This window comes from Globicephala melas, chromosome 2, assembly GCF_963455315.2.
Source record: "Globicephala melas chromosome 2, mGloMel1.2, whole genome shotgun sequence".
NCBI classification, from domain to species: domain Eukaryota; kingdom Metazoa; phylum Chordata; class Mammalia; order Artiodactyla; family Delphinidae; genus Globicephala; species Globicephala melas.
In genome coordinates, this window is record NC_083315.2 from 128,104,411 (window position 1) to 128,118,673 (window position 14,263).

Consider the following 14,263-nt stretch of genomic DNA (forward strand, 5'->3'; position numbering starts at 1 on the left):
TTCAAAATTCACTGGAGCCCTATTCTCCCCCTCTGACAGTTAACATCTTTTGATATTAAGGGTCACCACATATCTAAAATGAAAAAAAAAGCAAGAAAAAAGACACCCATGCCATTCTGAGTAAGTGTCTATTAAGATGACTGATCCTTGACATTTTACTGCAAAGACCGTGCCTGCGATGGCTGCCTTTCCGTTGCCCCCTGTAAAGCCTTTTCCTGCCTTGGCAATATCTTTGCTGATGTCCAACCCATTTGGAACATCCGTAAGTCCTACACTTTATCTATACTGCAGTTCAGAATGCTTTCCTCTAAGGAATCACCAGAGACCAGGTGAAAATAAACACATCTGCAAAGAAACTCTCCAGCAGTTTACTTCACCTCTCTAAGGACACTGACAACAGCTGAGGAGACCACAGCAAACTGTTTTATCAGCCAGCCTGTCATGTCACTGTTACACACAGTCTGGGAATTTCCACATCCCTCTTCAACTCCACAGCAAGACCTGCCAATATTTCAGGTCAGCTACCAATACGTTAGCCACTAGGGAAGACTCAGAATTAAGCTGACACAGAAAAAAATACATATCCTTGCAGATTGTCAATCCTCAGGAAACAAGTAAACATATATACATTTATGTTAATGTATTTAAGGGAGCGGGATCGAGAACCTTCCATGGTCTCAGAAGCTTAGCTCATGTGCCTCGGTTGACTTTATTAGGATTCTAATCCTAAAACATGCTTCCACCTCAGTCACAAAAGACAACCATGCGATCCATTTTGATTTCACAAATTCAGGAGTTAAGTTCTATGGCAAGCTCATCTCAGGAATTCCTCAACACCAGGAGGGGATCTGCCCCAGTCAAGTAAAGAAAGCAGAAGATCTCATAAGAGCTAAGTTGTCTAGAAACAAGGTGCATGGTAGGACAATCTTTCCAGCTCCATTTTACTTGCACCGACTTAGCCCCGGTTTGTCAGGGCTGAGGCTGGGAAATCGCCTCTTCCTATCTCTATCTCTTTCAGCTTCACAGAAAGAGCTTTCAGCAGTAAACTGTTTCCATCAGCTTTGTCCTTTTGTCAGAGACCGGTTTGGTAGCTGCAGAAGCCCAGCCCCTGGAACCCTGGAAGCTTCTGCCGCGACACTCCACACTTCCATTCCGTGGGTCTGGCGGTCAAGGGTTTCAGGCAATAGCCGAGCGTCATTTTGTTCCTTTCTTAGTAGTCGCACTGGGTAAAGTCTTTCTCTGTGCCTTGATCCCTGACACCTTCTACAATGGGTCCAAACAGCTCTCCGCTACTCAGACAGCCCAGACTAACACCTCGGGTTTCCCCAGGCAGGTTTCTCTCCAGTTTCCCAGTCACAGGGGTGCCTGGGTGGCACAAGGCAACAGAACAACCACCCTTTCTGCTCCCCCCCCCCCAACCCCGGGACTCAAGTCCTCTCCTGGACCAGCACACAGTAGCCGCCTTCAGCTGGCAGCGCGGGCGGGGACAACGCGGGTGGCGGAGGTGCCCAGACCCGGCTGCGCTGCAAAGCCGGGAGGCGACGTGCGGCTGGAGCGCGGGCGCGCCGCCCAGGTCCCCGGCAACGCGTGATGCAGATGCGCCCCCGACCCGCCCGCCCATCGCCACCCCCGGAAACCCCAGACACCCCATTGTGTCCCCGGGCAGCAGCTCTCTCGGCCCCCACCGTCCTCGCTTACCTTCTGTCGGCCTCTCCGTTGCGCCCGAACAGCCGGCCGCCTGCCTCCAGTGCTCTGCAAAGCGGGGGAGGACGCTTTGTTAGGGCTCCAGAAGCGGGACAATACTTCGCAGTCGGCGCCGGGGTTCAGGGCGGGCGTCCTTCAAAAGGACGCGAATGGGGACCCGCGCGAGCGTCATTTCCATTTGTAAGGGGCCAGCGCTCACAAAAGCGCGTCTCCTGGGGGCTGCGGTGCGCATCCTCCCCGCCCGCCGGCCCGCTCTCCCGGACCGACCCCTCCTCCGCCTCCCACACCGCCCCCTCCCCGCGGGGTCAGCCTGGAGCGCCCCGGCCCGAGCTGGCCGCCGGGCCACCCGCTTCCTCGCTGCCGCCCCCTGCTCCCGGCCCGCGGGGACAACCACCGCCCGGCCCCAGCCCGGCAGGGGAAGCCCCAGCCTGTTCCGGTGCCTGGGCCGCCAGGGCGCGCAGGGCCTCGCCCACAGCGCGGGGGCAGCAAGAGGCCTCCGCGCACCCCCAGGCCGCGGGGCGGGGGTCCGCGGGAGCGGGCTCCGCGCTTACCGCGTCCCGGGGCTCAGGCGCCTGGCGCTGCCGCGGGGGCCATGGCCGCGGGCGCACTCGGGGCTCGGAGGCGGCGGCGGCAGTTGCAGCAGGACGGCCGCGCCCAGCGCGCTCGGCTCCCGGCTCGGCCGCGGCCACCCGAAGCTTTGGACGCAGGGGAGGAAGGGCCAGGCCCGCGCGGGGAGGAGGAGCCAGGGCGACGCCGGCCCGGGCGCGGCTCCTCCTCCGCGGCCCGCGCAGCTGGGGCCGCTGAGGGAGGAGCGCTGGGCGCCGCCCGGGCCCTCGCGGGGTCCGTCCCCCCCACTCCACCCCTTCCACGGGGACTGCGCCTCTGGTGGCCGGAGCACGGAGGAGTCCGGTCCCGGCTTGGCTGTGACCCTGGGGCGCTCGCCTCGGAGATTTGAACTTGGAAGCTCCGGCGCTTGCCGGGGCGCATATGGAGGAGGTCAGCAGAGGTCGACCCCCTTCCGGATAGCTTCTCCTTCCTTCCAAAGGCACCTGCACAAACCCCTCTGTGCCTAGGACACCCGGCCTGCAACGTCTCCGGGTCGGGGAAGAGTCCCCGCCTCCAGCCCGTGGGACTGAAGGTGGGGATCCAGGTGCCTCTTTTTCCCCCAGGCGACCTTGGATTTCTCAGCCCTCGAGCGCCCATTGGCGGTCATTAGAAGAGGGGTCCAGGAGGCTGAAGAGCTCCAGACTTGACTCTGAACCCTATGGAGCGAGTGCGTCCCTCCTACCAGGTCTAGACTGACTTCCGCACCTGCCCACCATGCCTTCTTAGGCTCCCACCCCCATCCAGGCTTCTGTGGGTGCATCCAACCCTCCGTCACTAGCCACGCGGGACGGATACTCCTTGGAGTCGGTACCGCTCAGGCCAATGATTGCTCGGTGTTTACCGCCTCCTCCCCCCCACCCCTACTCCATGGGCTCCCCCAGAGTCTCCGCTTCTCACTCCCCCATCTCTACATTTCTACACAAGTCTGGTTATTTCAGCAGGAAACTGGAGAACGCTCCCTTGCTACTGAAAGAACAAGGGATAGACGGGAAGGAAACTAGCATTTATTGAGAATCCAGTGTACTGGAAACTTGACAGGAATAATCTTACCTAATCCTCACACCACCTTTGGGAGGCAGACTTTATTATATCCATTTTGCAAATTAGGGCCTTAGAGAAGTTAAGGAGCTTCCTCAGGACCACACAGCTAGTTGGCAGAGCTGGGATTCAAAACCAGATGACGTATGTGACAAAACTGCATAGAACAAAATATACAAAAATGAGTGAGCATAAAACTGGTGTCATTTGAATAAAGCCCTAGGATTGTATTGACATCAATTTCCTGGTTGTGATAGTGTACTACAATTATGCAAAATGTTATCATCGGGAAAAATTGGGTAAAAGGTGTATTATTTCTTATAACAGTGTGAATCTACAGTTAACTCAAAGTTTGGGGGGGTTGTTTGCTATTTTTTTTAAGCAAATCAGTCTTATTTTATTTATTTTTTAAATAAATTTATTTATTTTTGGCTGTGTCAGGTCTTGATTGTTGCTGCGCACGGGCTTTCTCTAATTGTGGCGAGCGGGGGCTACTCTTCTTTGTGATGCGCAGGCTTCTCATTGTGGTGGCTTCTCGTTGTGGAGCACGGGCTCTAGGCATGCGGGCTTCAGTAGTTGCAGCACGCAGGCTCAGTAGTTGTGGCTCACGGGCTCTAGAGCACAGGCTCAGTAGTTGTGGCGCACAGGCTTAGTTGCTCCGCGGCATGTGGGATCTTCCCAGACCAGGCCTGGAACCCGTGTCCCCTGCATTAGCAGGTGGATTCTCAACCACTGCGCCACCAGGGAAGCCCCAAGAAGGTCAGTCTTCTTTTAGAACCCAAATTCTATTCCTTCAACACAATGCACCTGGAGAATAAGAAAAAGGAGAGATTCATGCTCCTCTCTCCCGCTTTTTAACAATCTTGTGCAAGCATGCACACACACACACTCATGTACTTTATGCGTGGTTGTTCAGTCTAGTAATAATTACACAACACACACACACACTCTTTGTTATGGGAATAGCTAACCTGTTACCAGAATCCTTACATAGGTGTCATCTTATAAATAAGAGAATATGTTCATTGGGGACTAAAACAGCCAACAGTCTTAGAAGGTAAGAATGAAGAGTTTGTTTTTTTTTTTTCAGAATGAAATAATGCCATTTGCAGCAGCATGGATGGACCTAGAGATTATCATACTAAGTGAAGTAAGTCAGAAAGAGAAAGACAAATACCATATGGTATCACTTATATGTAGAATCTAAAATACAACACAAACGAACATATATGTGAAATGGAAACAGGCTCACAGACATAGAGAACAGACGTGTGGTTGCCAAGGGGGAGGGGGGTAGGGAAGGGAAGGATTGGGAGTTTGGGATTAGCGGATGCAAACTAGTGTATATAGGATGGATAAATAACAAGATCCTACTGTATAGCACAGGGAACTATATTCAGTATCCTGCAATAAACCATAATGGAAAAGAATATGAAAAAGAATATATATATTTAGATTTATATATGTTATAGATTTTTTTCTTGTTTCAGCTAGTCTCTGCCATGGGAACCTCATCCTACAAGTTCTCTCTCCAAGCATCCCTTTTTAACCTGCAAGAATCCTTAAGGATGAGACTGTCATTAGTTTCAAGCAGTGATTCTTGGGGGCCAGGAGATGTTCCCTATAGAGAAAGATCAGAATTGGTGGGGATTGTGTAATTTCAAAAACACAAGATACTCTTTCATGAGGGGAGTTAATGGGGTGGAGTTAATGCTGGAAATTACATATAACTTCCAGCTTCCCTACAAAGGAGGGGAAAGTGTGCAGCATGGCTACTTCACAGTGTAGCTTTGCACAAACAGTCCTGCTAACTCAGATAATTTGACACAATGTGCCTGCAATTTAGGTTACACAGCGTGAAAGTTTTGTCTTAGTCCAGACTGAGCTACTGGAAGAAAGCAGGAATTTACCTTAGAAGCTATCAATTGAGCTTTTCTCTGTTAAACAAAAAATAAAGATAACAGCAGAAATAGTAGCCAAGCTCCAATACTACATTATATGCAATATAAGAAAAAAATTAAAAGAAATGTAAATACCCAGAGTTCATACCCTTTACAAGCCACATTTCTTATCTGTTACAGTTTATCTGCCTCTGATATCAGCTCTCACCTAAAAAAAAGCCTTGTTCAGGGACCCAGTATCCTTGAGGTGTTTATAGCCGAAATTTTTAAATGGCTTTTCTGCTACATTTTTCAGTACTGGACTGGCTTTCTTCGAGTGGTAAAAAGCTGTAAAAAGTTAACAAATAATCATCATCCAGGGAAAAGAAAGTTATTCTTTGTTTCCCTGGTAGCACAGTGGTTAAGAATCCGCCTGCCAATGCAGGGGACACGGGTTCGGTCCCTGGTCCGGGAAGATCCCACATGCTGCAGAGCAACTAAGCCTGTGTTCCACAACTACTGAGCCCGCGAACCACGACTACTGAAGCCCGTGCGCCTAGAGCCTGTGCTCCTCAACAAGAGAAGCCACCACAATGAGATGCCCGCACACCACAATGAAGAGTAGCCCCTGCTCACCGCACCTAGAGAAAGTCCACACACAGCAACGAAGACGCAACGCAGCCAAAAATAAATAAATAGACTTACATTTTTTTAAGGGTTGGGGGTGAGGAGAGAGAGGGAAATTCAGGCTTCGTGAATTTCCTGGGATCTGCAGAGTTATTTTTTTCTGGTTAAAGAAAGGCTAGACCTCTAACCAAACTCAGTGTACTCTCCCTCAAAGTCATAGTTGGGTATACATTATTTCTTAATCACAGAATAGTCAAAAAAAATTCTTCTATCACTATGTAGTAGCTCCCAGCTCCTTCTACACTTCTTTAATAAGTGTCTTTCTTATTTCTCTGGTGATTTGAACTAATCAGAACGGTGTTCATGTGAGCTGTAGAGCTATATCAGGGAGGACCAAGTAGATAAAGCAGATTAGCGGGAATAATCCAACGCAGGGACTGTCTGGGTGAAAAGGACATTATACTCTCCCCAAGGCCCTAAGGAAATGGTGAAAGGAGGAAGGGGGAAATCTGGGTTCCAGACATGCAAATCAAAGACTAGGAGTTTCAGTGACAAAATATTTATGGTAAGAACCCAAGAAGATGCCAGCAGGAAATGAGAAAAACACAGAAGAGGGATGGGAAAGAGACAGAAAGCAAACAGGTTTACACTTCTGCCCTGAAGGACCTCTATTAGGAATTAGGATTCTCCATCTTCCCTCGTGAAATATATGAATGAAGAAGAAACAGGGATTCAGCACTTTTTTTTTTTTTTTAACATAAGCATTAAACACCTACTCTGTGCCCATTACTATCCTGGGAGTCATGTTCAAAAGAAACATCAACCTGGGTCCTTGCCCTTGAGGAATGTGTTACTCTCCTTTGGGGAAGCAAAACTATGCACACATGAGAGAGTGAGGGAACACTGTGAGGTGGCATTGGATTCCAGTCAGGTCCTCCAGTTGGGAGACATACACATATATAGCATGACAGAGAAGAGAGGTGTGATTTCCTGAAAACATGGCTTTTATCAAGTCATTCAGCCCATTGCCTTTCATATCAGGTCCTAGATCTCCTTCCTGACATTCAAGACCCTACTTGATCCATGCAGATATATGTATCCTCACTGTCTGCAGACAACCTACCCTCCTTCCACTGTGCTCATAACTGCCTCTGCAGCTTCCCTCTGCTGCTCTTTCTGCCCAGATCATCAGTCTGAAGGTATATCCGATGCCCTGTCTCTGTCCACTGTTCTTTATTTGACCCAGCAGTTATTGCACAGCAGAAACATGAGCCTTTTGGAGCTCACGGATTGAGCTATGAGGTGCTTTCCAAATACTTGGCCCTTACATGGAGAAGAGATGTCACATGTGTGTGCATGGCAGCACAGGGAGGCTGGTCTTCGCTTTTGGAAATACCTTTTTTCATGTGTCTGGAATCTGGAAATGTTCTACTGTTCTAAAGACTTAAGTGCCTAAAGACTGACACTTATAGCTTACTTCAAAGCAGAAGAAAATAAAATTCTAGTTTAAGAAGCATTGGTATTCCTTCACCTCGCACTTTCTTAAACATTTAGCCAACATGACATGAAATCTTTACCTTTAAAAAAAAAAGGGGGGGGGCTTCCCTGGTGGCGCAGTGGTTGAGAGTCTGCCTGCCGATGCAGGGGACACGGGTTCGTGCCCCGGTCCGGGAAGATCCCACATGACACGGAGCGGCTGGGCCCGTGAGCCATGGCCGCTGAGCCTGCACGTCCGGAGCCTGTGCTCCGCAACGGGAGAGGCCACAACAGTGAGAGGCCCGCATACCACACACAAAAAAAAAGAAAGACTTTTGAGTGGAAAATGACGTAACATTTTTTCCCCAAGCAAGACTACTTTAAGTTTTCTAGAATTTGATGCACACGTAAAATAGGAACCCAGAAACATATTTTAAAATAGTCCTATAAATAAATAAACAGTTCTGTCTGAAAGAAATATAAAGTGAGCTACATGTGCAATTCAAAAATTTCTAGTAGTCACATTTTTAAAAGTAAAAGCAAACAAGTAAAATGTTTATATTTTATTTAACTCAATATACCCCAAATATTATCATTTCAACATGTAATCAATATAAAAATTATTAATGATATGATTTACATGAGTGGTTGTACTAAGTCTGAAATCGTGTGTGTATTTTGTAGCTCATCTCCCCTCAGACTAGCTGCCTATGGCTGCTGGCTCATGTTTCAGGGAGTGTAATGTTAGAACAAGAAGAGGGTTGTTACTTCATCCCACCCAATTCCTTGTTGTGACAACGAGCCTGGGTTCAGGAGGGTTTGGTGCTTTGTTCAAGATCACATATCAGTCCCCTGGGCTGGGCTCATCTACACTCGCACTCGCCTCCCATGCAGGTTCATGGGTGATGCAAACAGCCTTCTTGGAATGAAACACAGAGTTTTTAAGTATTCTTAAAAGCCACCACCCTCTAAAACCTTTGGACCCCCAAAAAGTATTTAAAAAAATAAAATTTCAGGAGATAATAGCCCAGTGTACCCTATTTTAATACTTAAACATGACAACCCTGCAGGCCATTTGTTAATACCTGTCTCACAGCCTACCTGTTTTCTGCTCAGCTGTATCTGCACCTGCAGGGGACCCAGAGAGAGAGGGGTGGAGGCTCAGAGGGCAGTCACTGCTGTGTGTGCCTGTCCTCTAAGGATGAGTGGGAGGGGCGTTGCTCCATCCTCTATCCTCTGTCCCGCCCACATCAGCTACTGCTGGCATCCTAAGGAGCCGTGTTGTTTTCCATGATTAATCTCAAAGGCCTTGAAATAACTGGGTGACCTTTTGTCTTCCACTCTGCACATTTTGCAGTGCTTTATATTCGGAACCAAGCCAAAGGTGAATGCAGGGGAAATGACCATTTCAGAAACAGAAAATGAAACCAATAAGAAGACAGCATCATTTCCAATAATGAGGACATTTGGGTCTAAACTGAATAATGAGGGCATCTTCGCATCTGGATTGATGAGAAAGCAATTAGATCCTTCATTACCAAAAGTGACATAAATCTTTGATTTGCATTTTGTTTTCAATTTGGACAGAATGGGCATGGTTCTCTAAGGATATAATCTAGACCTCTTTGCGCCAAAATACTGAGGTCAAAGTGATGATAAATCTTATGGCAGTGAGCTCTGTGAGTCATATTTCAATCTGCCAAAAAAAAAAAAAAAAAAGCCATCTTGGAGATGAGGTTTGGGGGCTATGCTGAGATGCCCAGATGCCATGCTCAGACTTTAACAGAAAAAGCATTTTGTCTGATTTTTTATTATTGAGGTCTCTTCCCCAACATCATGCAGCCTATTTCTGGACCCCCTGGAGTACAAATAAGATAAAAGGGGAAGGAGGGAAATCAGCAGAGAGAAAAATGAGTGCCTATTTCTGTGAATCTGGTCACAAAGCAAAGTCAAGAATGGGCCAAACGTGTGTGTGTGTGTGTGTGTGTGTGTGTGAAAATAGGTAGGTGTGCTTGTTTGTCCTTCCAGATGCCCCCTCTACCCTTCTCTACTGCTCAATTCCCTAAGAGGCCATCAAAATGTATTGCGTTAAGGGACTCCTTTGCACCTGGCATCCCGTTAGGTTCGGCTGACAGGGTCACTGGCAAAAGATTGGAAGGTGGAAAGAGCATGAGGTTGGGGAATTTATTCAGCCAGCTGCCCCCTATAGGGTCTCTGTAGGCCGGCTGCTTTCCTTAAGATCACAGCTTCTGTGGCACAGTCTTTGCTACACAACTCTCAGTCATCCGTTCTGCCACTCAGGCCTGGGCTTGGTAATGGCACCCCTGTTATCAGCTCCCAGGCAGGCACTATCCTTGTTTCTTTGCACCCGACCTACCCTTCTGTAAGTAGTCCCTTTATTAACTATCCTCCAAATACCTAATTTGAGCTTATCCACTATTTCCTTCTGAGACCTTGATTGATAAAGGAGGTATGCATACATTCCTTGCTCCAGAAAAAACTGTCTTCCCTCTGTTAGCACAAAATGCCTTTAGTTTTTCTATTGTCCATAATTTTAGGTTGGTTCCCCAGAACTAGACCCTGAGATGAGGATTTGTGTGCATGAGTTTTATTAAAGAAATGCTCCAGCAGAAACCCATAGGGGAGAGTGGTGGAGGAGGGGGAGGGAGAGGGGGAAGACACGGAGAGCAGAAGAGAAGAAGCCGGCCAAGGGCAAAATTTCAGGCAAAGTCCCAACCTCAGCCTAATCTTGAGTGGAGCTCTGGAGCATAAACTGCACCTCAGAGTTTGCCCCGACTTGAGTTAGAGGAGCTGGGCTTTCTATTTCCTGCACCAGTAAGTCAGGGACCCAAGGGCATCCAGGCGGAGCACCATCGATGTATACTTCACGTACATCCCTTGTAACATGAAAGTATTTAGAGAGGGGAGACACACTGTTTATAAATTGGCTTAATAATGGAGTTGTTGGTGGAGAGGAAAGCATTGCCTCCAGATACCAAAAAAGCTCACAGCAGATGCTAAAGGGACACATACTTTGAAAAAACACTGCACAAAAAACAAATAGTATTTTATTTTCATGGATTTGGATAATATACTTTAATATTAGTAAAAATCATATCAGGGCTGAAAGTCTTCTTAAAAAGCAAAGGCATCTTTGTAGGAATCTTAGCTACCAGATGCAGGTAGTAGTTCTATGGTGTGTGTGCATGTGGTTGGGAAGGGAGTATATCAACACTTGCCATTTCCTTCTGAAGCTTCTAACACTTGGAAATTTGTCATAGAAGCTTTTCTCATCTGCAGCTCAAACACTTTTTTTCAGCAGGAATTTAGCTGAAGTTGAAATCACCATCTGGCATCTCATATTGAAACAGGTCCTTTTTGTGCCAAGAACTTCTTCTCTTGGCAGTGATGCTGACTGTGATCTTTCAAAAATGTTTCTTGAGTTGGCAGTCTTGACTGAGCAGAGCAAGCAGCCTGTCTTGGAATTTAGGAAGAGATGTGCTCAGCAAGTTGTTGCCCCAGGAAGAAAAGCGCAATGTGAAAAGTTGAACCATAGGTTTTGAAACCCCAGAAGCCATATCTTCTATTATTGAGCTAAAACCAGCTAGGGGGAAAAAAACCCATCTCATCAGTATGATTAGTAGCAGCAAAATGTTGCACAAGACCTAGGAAAGGAGTATTCAATTTGAACCAACAAATGTTATTTAAGCACTTTCGAGGTGCAAAGTGATACCCTCCACGCTGTGGGGACGTAAGGATGACTAAGAAGGGTTCTCTGCCCCCAAGTGGTTGGGGATCCAGGGATTGGGGAGGCTTAGACGGAACCAAGTCAGCCTATACTAAGGAGCAGAGCTGACATTGTCTGCCTCCTCCCGGATGTTCGGGGATCCCTGTCACCATTTCTGTGCCCCTCCATCAGCTGATGTGCTTTTGCTTCCACTGGGCTGACCTAGTGTCTCTTCTTCAGTTGCTACCCCAGGGTACTATGTACAAATTTAGAGAGCAGCAAGTGCTGGGGAGCTTAATTCCTAGCAGTGACTGCTCAGTGTGGGAATAAAAAAAGCCCAGCTCCCTTTGCCTTAGAGCAGGACTTAAGTTAATGTCCAGGCTTTCCCTACCAGATCAGGCCGAGCTACTCCTAGGACTTTGCCTTGTCTTACATTCGCTCTGTCTCTTTTCCTTCCCTGTCCTACTTCCCTCATACACTTGCCAGTCTCTTCTGGGAACATCGCCTTAGTAACACCTTTGCCTACAAATGCTCCTCTCAGGTTCTTCTTCTGGGAACCTGACCTCAGACAAAGGGCATAATGATATAAACAAAATGCTGTGAGAGCAGGAAGGAGGGATTAATTCTGCCTGGCGATCAAGGACCTTTCCATAAAAGGAGGGGTATTTGAACTAGACCTTGAAGGGTTATTTGGATTTTGCCAGGCAGATGGAATTGAGGAATGTCATGGTAAATCTGGGGAAAATACATACACATGCAGGGATAATGAAGGTGATGGTGGGGAGTGAAAGGTGTCATTAAAGAGTTTGGGCTTTTTAAAAATTGGTCAGGGTGAGGCATTTTCGATTTCCAAGCAGGGGAGAAATGATACACTTCTCTTTTAGGAGAGAATTGAATGGAAATATAAAGGATGGGTTGGAGGGATAAGAGATAAACAATGGAAACCACTTTGGGGGTCAATATTCCACGTGACAAGGATGAGGGACTGACTTAGGGCAGTGGGTGTGAGAATGAAAAGGAAAGGATGGATCTAGAGATTAGACGAATGGACTTGTCAACTAACTGGCTCTAGGTGGGAAAATCAGAGTGATCAAGAGTGGCTAAAGTATTGGGTTAGATCAGAAGGTGAAGGACGGTACCATCAGTCAAGAGACAGAACACAGAGGAAAAAGCCAGATGGGGAAGAAATCAATGCGCTCATTTTTGGATGTGTTGAAATTGAAGGAGACACCAGAAAAAATCCCTAATAACTCAAAGACATTTAAATGAAATCGGAAAGTAACCTGAGAATAAAGAACAAACAAATTTTGGGATATTCAAAGACCCATGAAATTCCAGTTCAAGGTTAGACCAAAGAGACACTTTTAAAAATTAGCTCTCTGGATAAGAATCAAACAAGAAAATCAACAACAGAAACTTGGACACCCTTTACGAATAAGAACACTTAAAATGCACTTGCGACAACAGTGCAATGCTTCAGTTTCAGTATGATTTTACTTTGATGATTAAAACTAGAGTGGGGAGTATATATGATTCAAAGATTAGATCTGATATGTTGCATTTGTACGGTTGTTTCTATGGACTGTGAAATTCTATGGACCATGAAAACAGAGTCCTAAGACAATGGTGCTGAAAGAAGAAAAACAGTGCCTTTAGCATTCGCAGCCTATTACCTAATGTGACACATTGCTGGTGGAGGGACTGCTGGAGTACTAGTTCCATCAACGGAGAGTGGCCATTTCCTGGCCCTTAATTATTGCTGTTCATTTGCTTATGGACTTGCATTGACTTTTTACAAATAAATCAATGTGTCCACGTGGAAACTGGCAACCCTGCCTGGCATTATTTCAAGCAGCACACAATTAGAAAACAAGCACAAGTCCAAATTCTTTAAAAATGTTTCAGTTTGAGGAAAAGTCTACTCTATACAAGATACATTGTTTCAAAACCCAAATGAATTTTAGGGCAGCAGAGAGGCCTCAGTACTCTGTAACAATGTTACACTTAAACTCTTCTCTTTGAGAACACAATACTTAGAAACAATACTTCCTCCTCTCCTAGGTAGGATGTTAGGGTAACAGAAGCCAAGTTACCCATGGAAGTAAGAGGAAGAGAAGGTAGAAAATATAGAGGAAGGAGGACATTAGTTGTGTTTATTCATTTAATCTCTCTTCCTCCCTCCCTCTCTTCCCTGCTCAGTCCCTCCCTTCCTCCCTCCCCCACTTCCAGGAATACTTGAGGACCTACTGTGTGCCGGGACTACTAGAAGTCAGAGATACCATACTGAACAGGGGAAACATACATGATCTCTACCGTTAGGGAATTTAGGTCTCTCATACTTGATTTCAGATTCCACATGTCAATAAAAGATAACTTCACTTGTTCTTCACTCCTGTTCTCTCTCACCTTCACATTGCATATTCAAGCACATTAGGTTGACCCATTTGTGGAGCACATCTGTGAGGCATGACTCAGCTAGGCTGCCTCCATCTGAAATTCAACTCTCTCACTTAATAGTTGCGTACATTTGGTCAAGTGACTTAACCTTTTTAACCTTCGTCTCTTCTTCATCTATAAAATATAGATAATAACAGCACAGACATCACAAGACAGTTGTGAACATTACAAGAATTCATTCATTTAGAACTTAGAACGGGCACTGGTACACAGGGAGCAATCCACTGATGTTACCCATTGTTATTTTTAGCACACACAGGAAAAAAATAGATGAAACAGACCATATCTTTCAAAGAGCTTACAGTCTTGCAGGTGGAGACAGACAGGTACACAGATAAAGGCAATAACGTGTGGTGAGTGGAATGATGAAGAAGGTATGTTTAGGTTATGGTGGGAGATCACAAAGAAGGGAGTGGGGAATTCTTTCGGTCAACTCTTTTGAGACAGATGTAATATCAACCCAAAGTAGTTTCTTATTTCCCTGACCCTTAGGTAAATGATCCCTCCCTATTAAATGCCTGTTTTGCTTGCTTTATTTGCCCATAGTTATTCCACTGTGGATAATTACGTTAGCACAAATGAAGGCTTTTCATGAGGGGTCATCGTGGTCCTTCTTTATTTACACTCTGAATAAAGGAGCTTATTGGTGAAACTAGGTTACGTTTTCCTGATTTCTTATGTTCGGTGGCATATTTCTTACAGAAGTCAGAGTTGTTTGGGCAAAGGGAAAACAGGCCTTTTCTCATAC

The 14,263-nt window shown here is 46.4% G+C and overlaps 1 protein-coding gene across 16 annotated transcripts in view; it reads right to left on the reverse strand.

The window, feature by feature from the left end:
• Nucleotides 1-2,383, reverse strand: part of NIN (ninein) — a 104,871-nt gene extending 102,488 nt beyond the window's left edge. For 14 of the 16 annotated variants that reach the window (XR_009563133.1, XM_030854944.2, XM_060294798.1 and 11 more), the window contains exons 1-2: nucleotides 2,256-2,329; nucleotides 1,699-1,752 (exon numbers count right to left, since the gene is read on the reverse strand). The gene's annotated coding sequence lies outside the window, so the exon portion shown is untranslated. Of the gene's footprint in view, nucleotides 1-1,698; nucleotides 1,753-2,255 lie in introns of all 16 variants that reach the window. The other 2 variants (XM_060294807.2, XM_060294802.2) reach the window with 1 other exon arrangement.
• Between the last annotated feature and the right edge of the window lie 11,880 nt (nucleotides 2,384-14,263).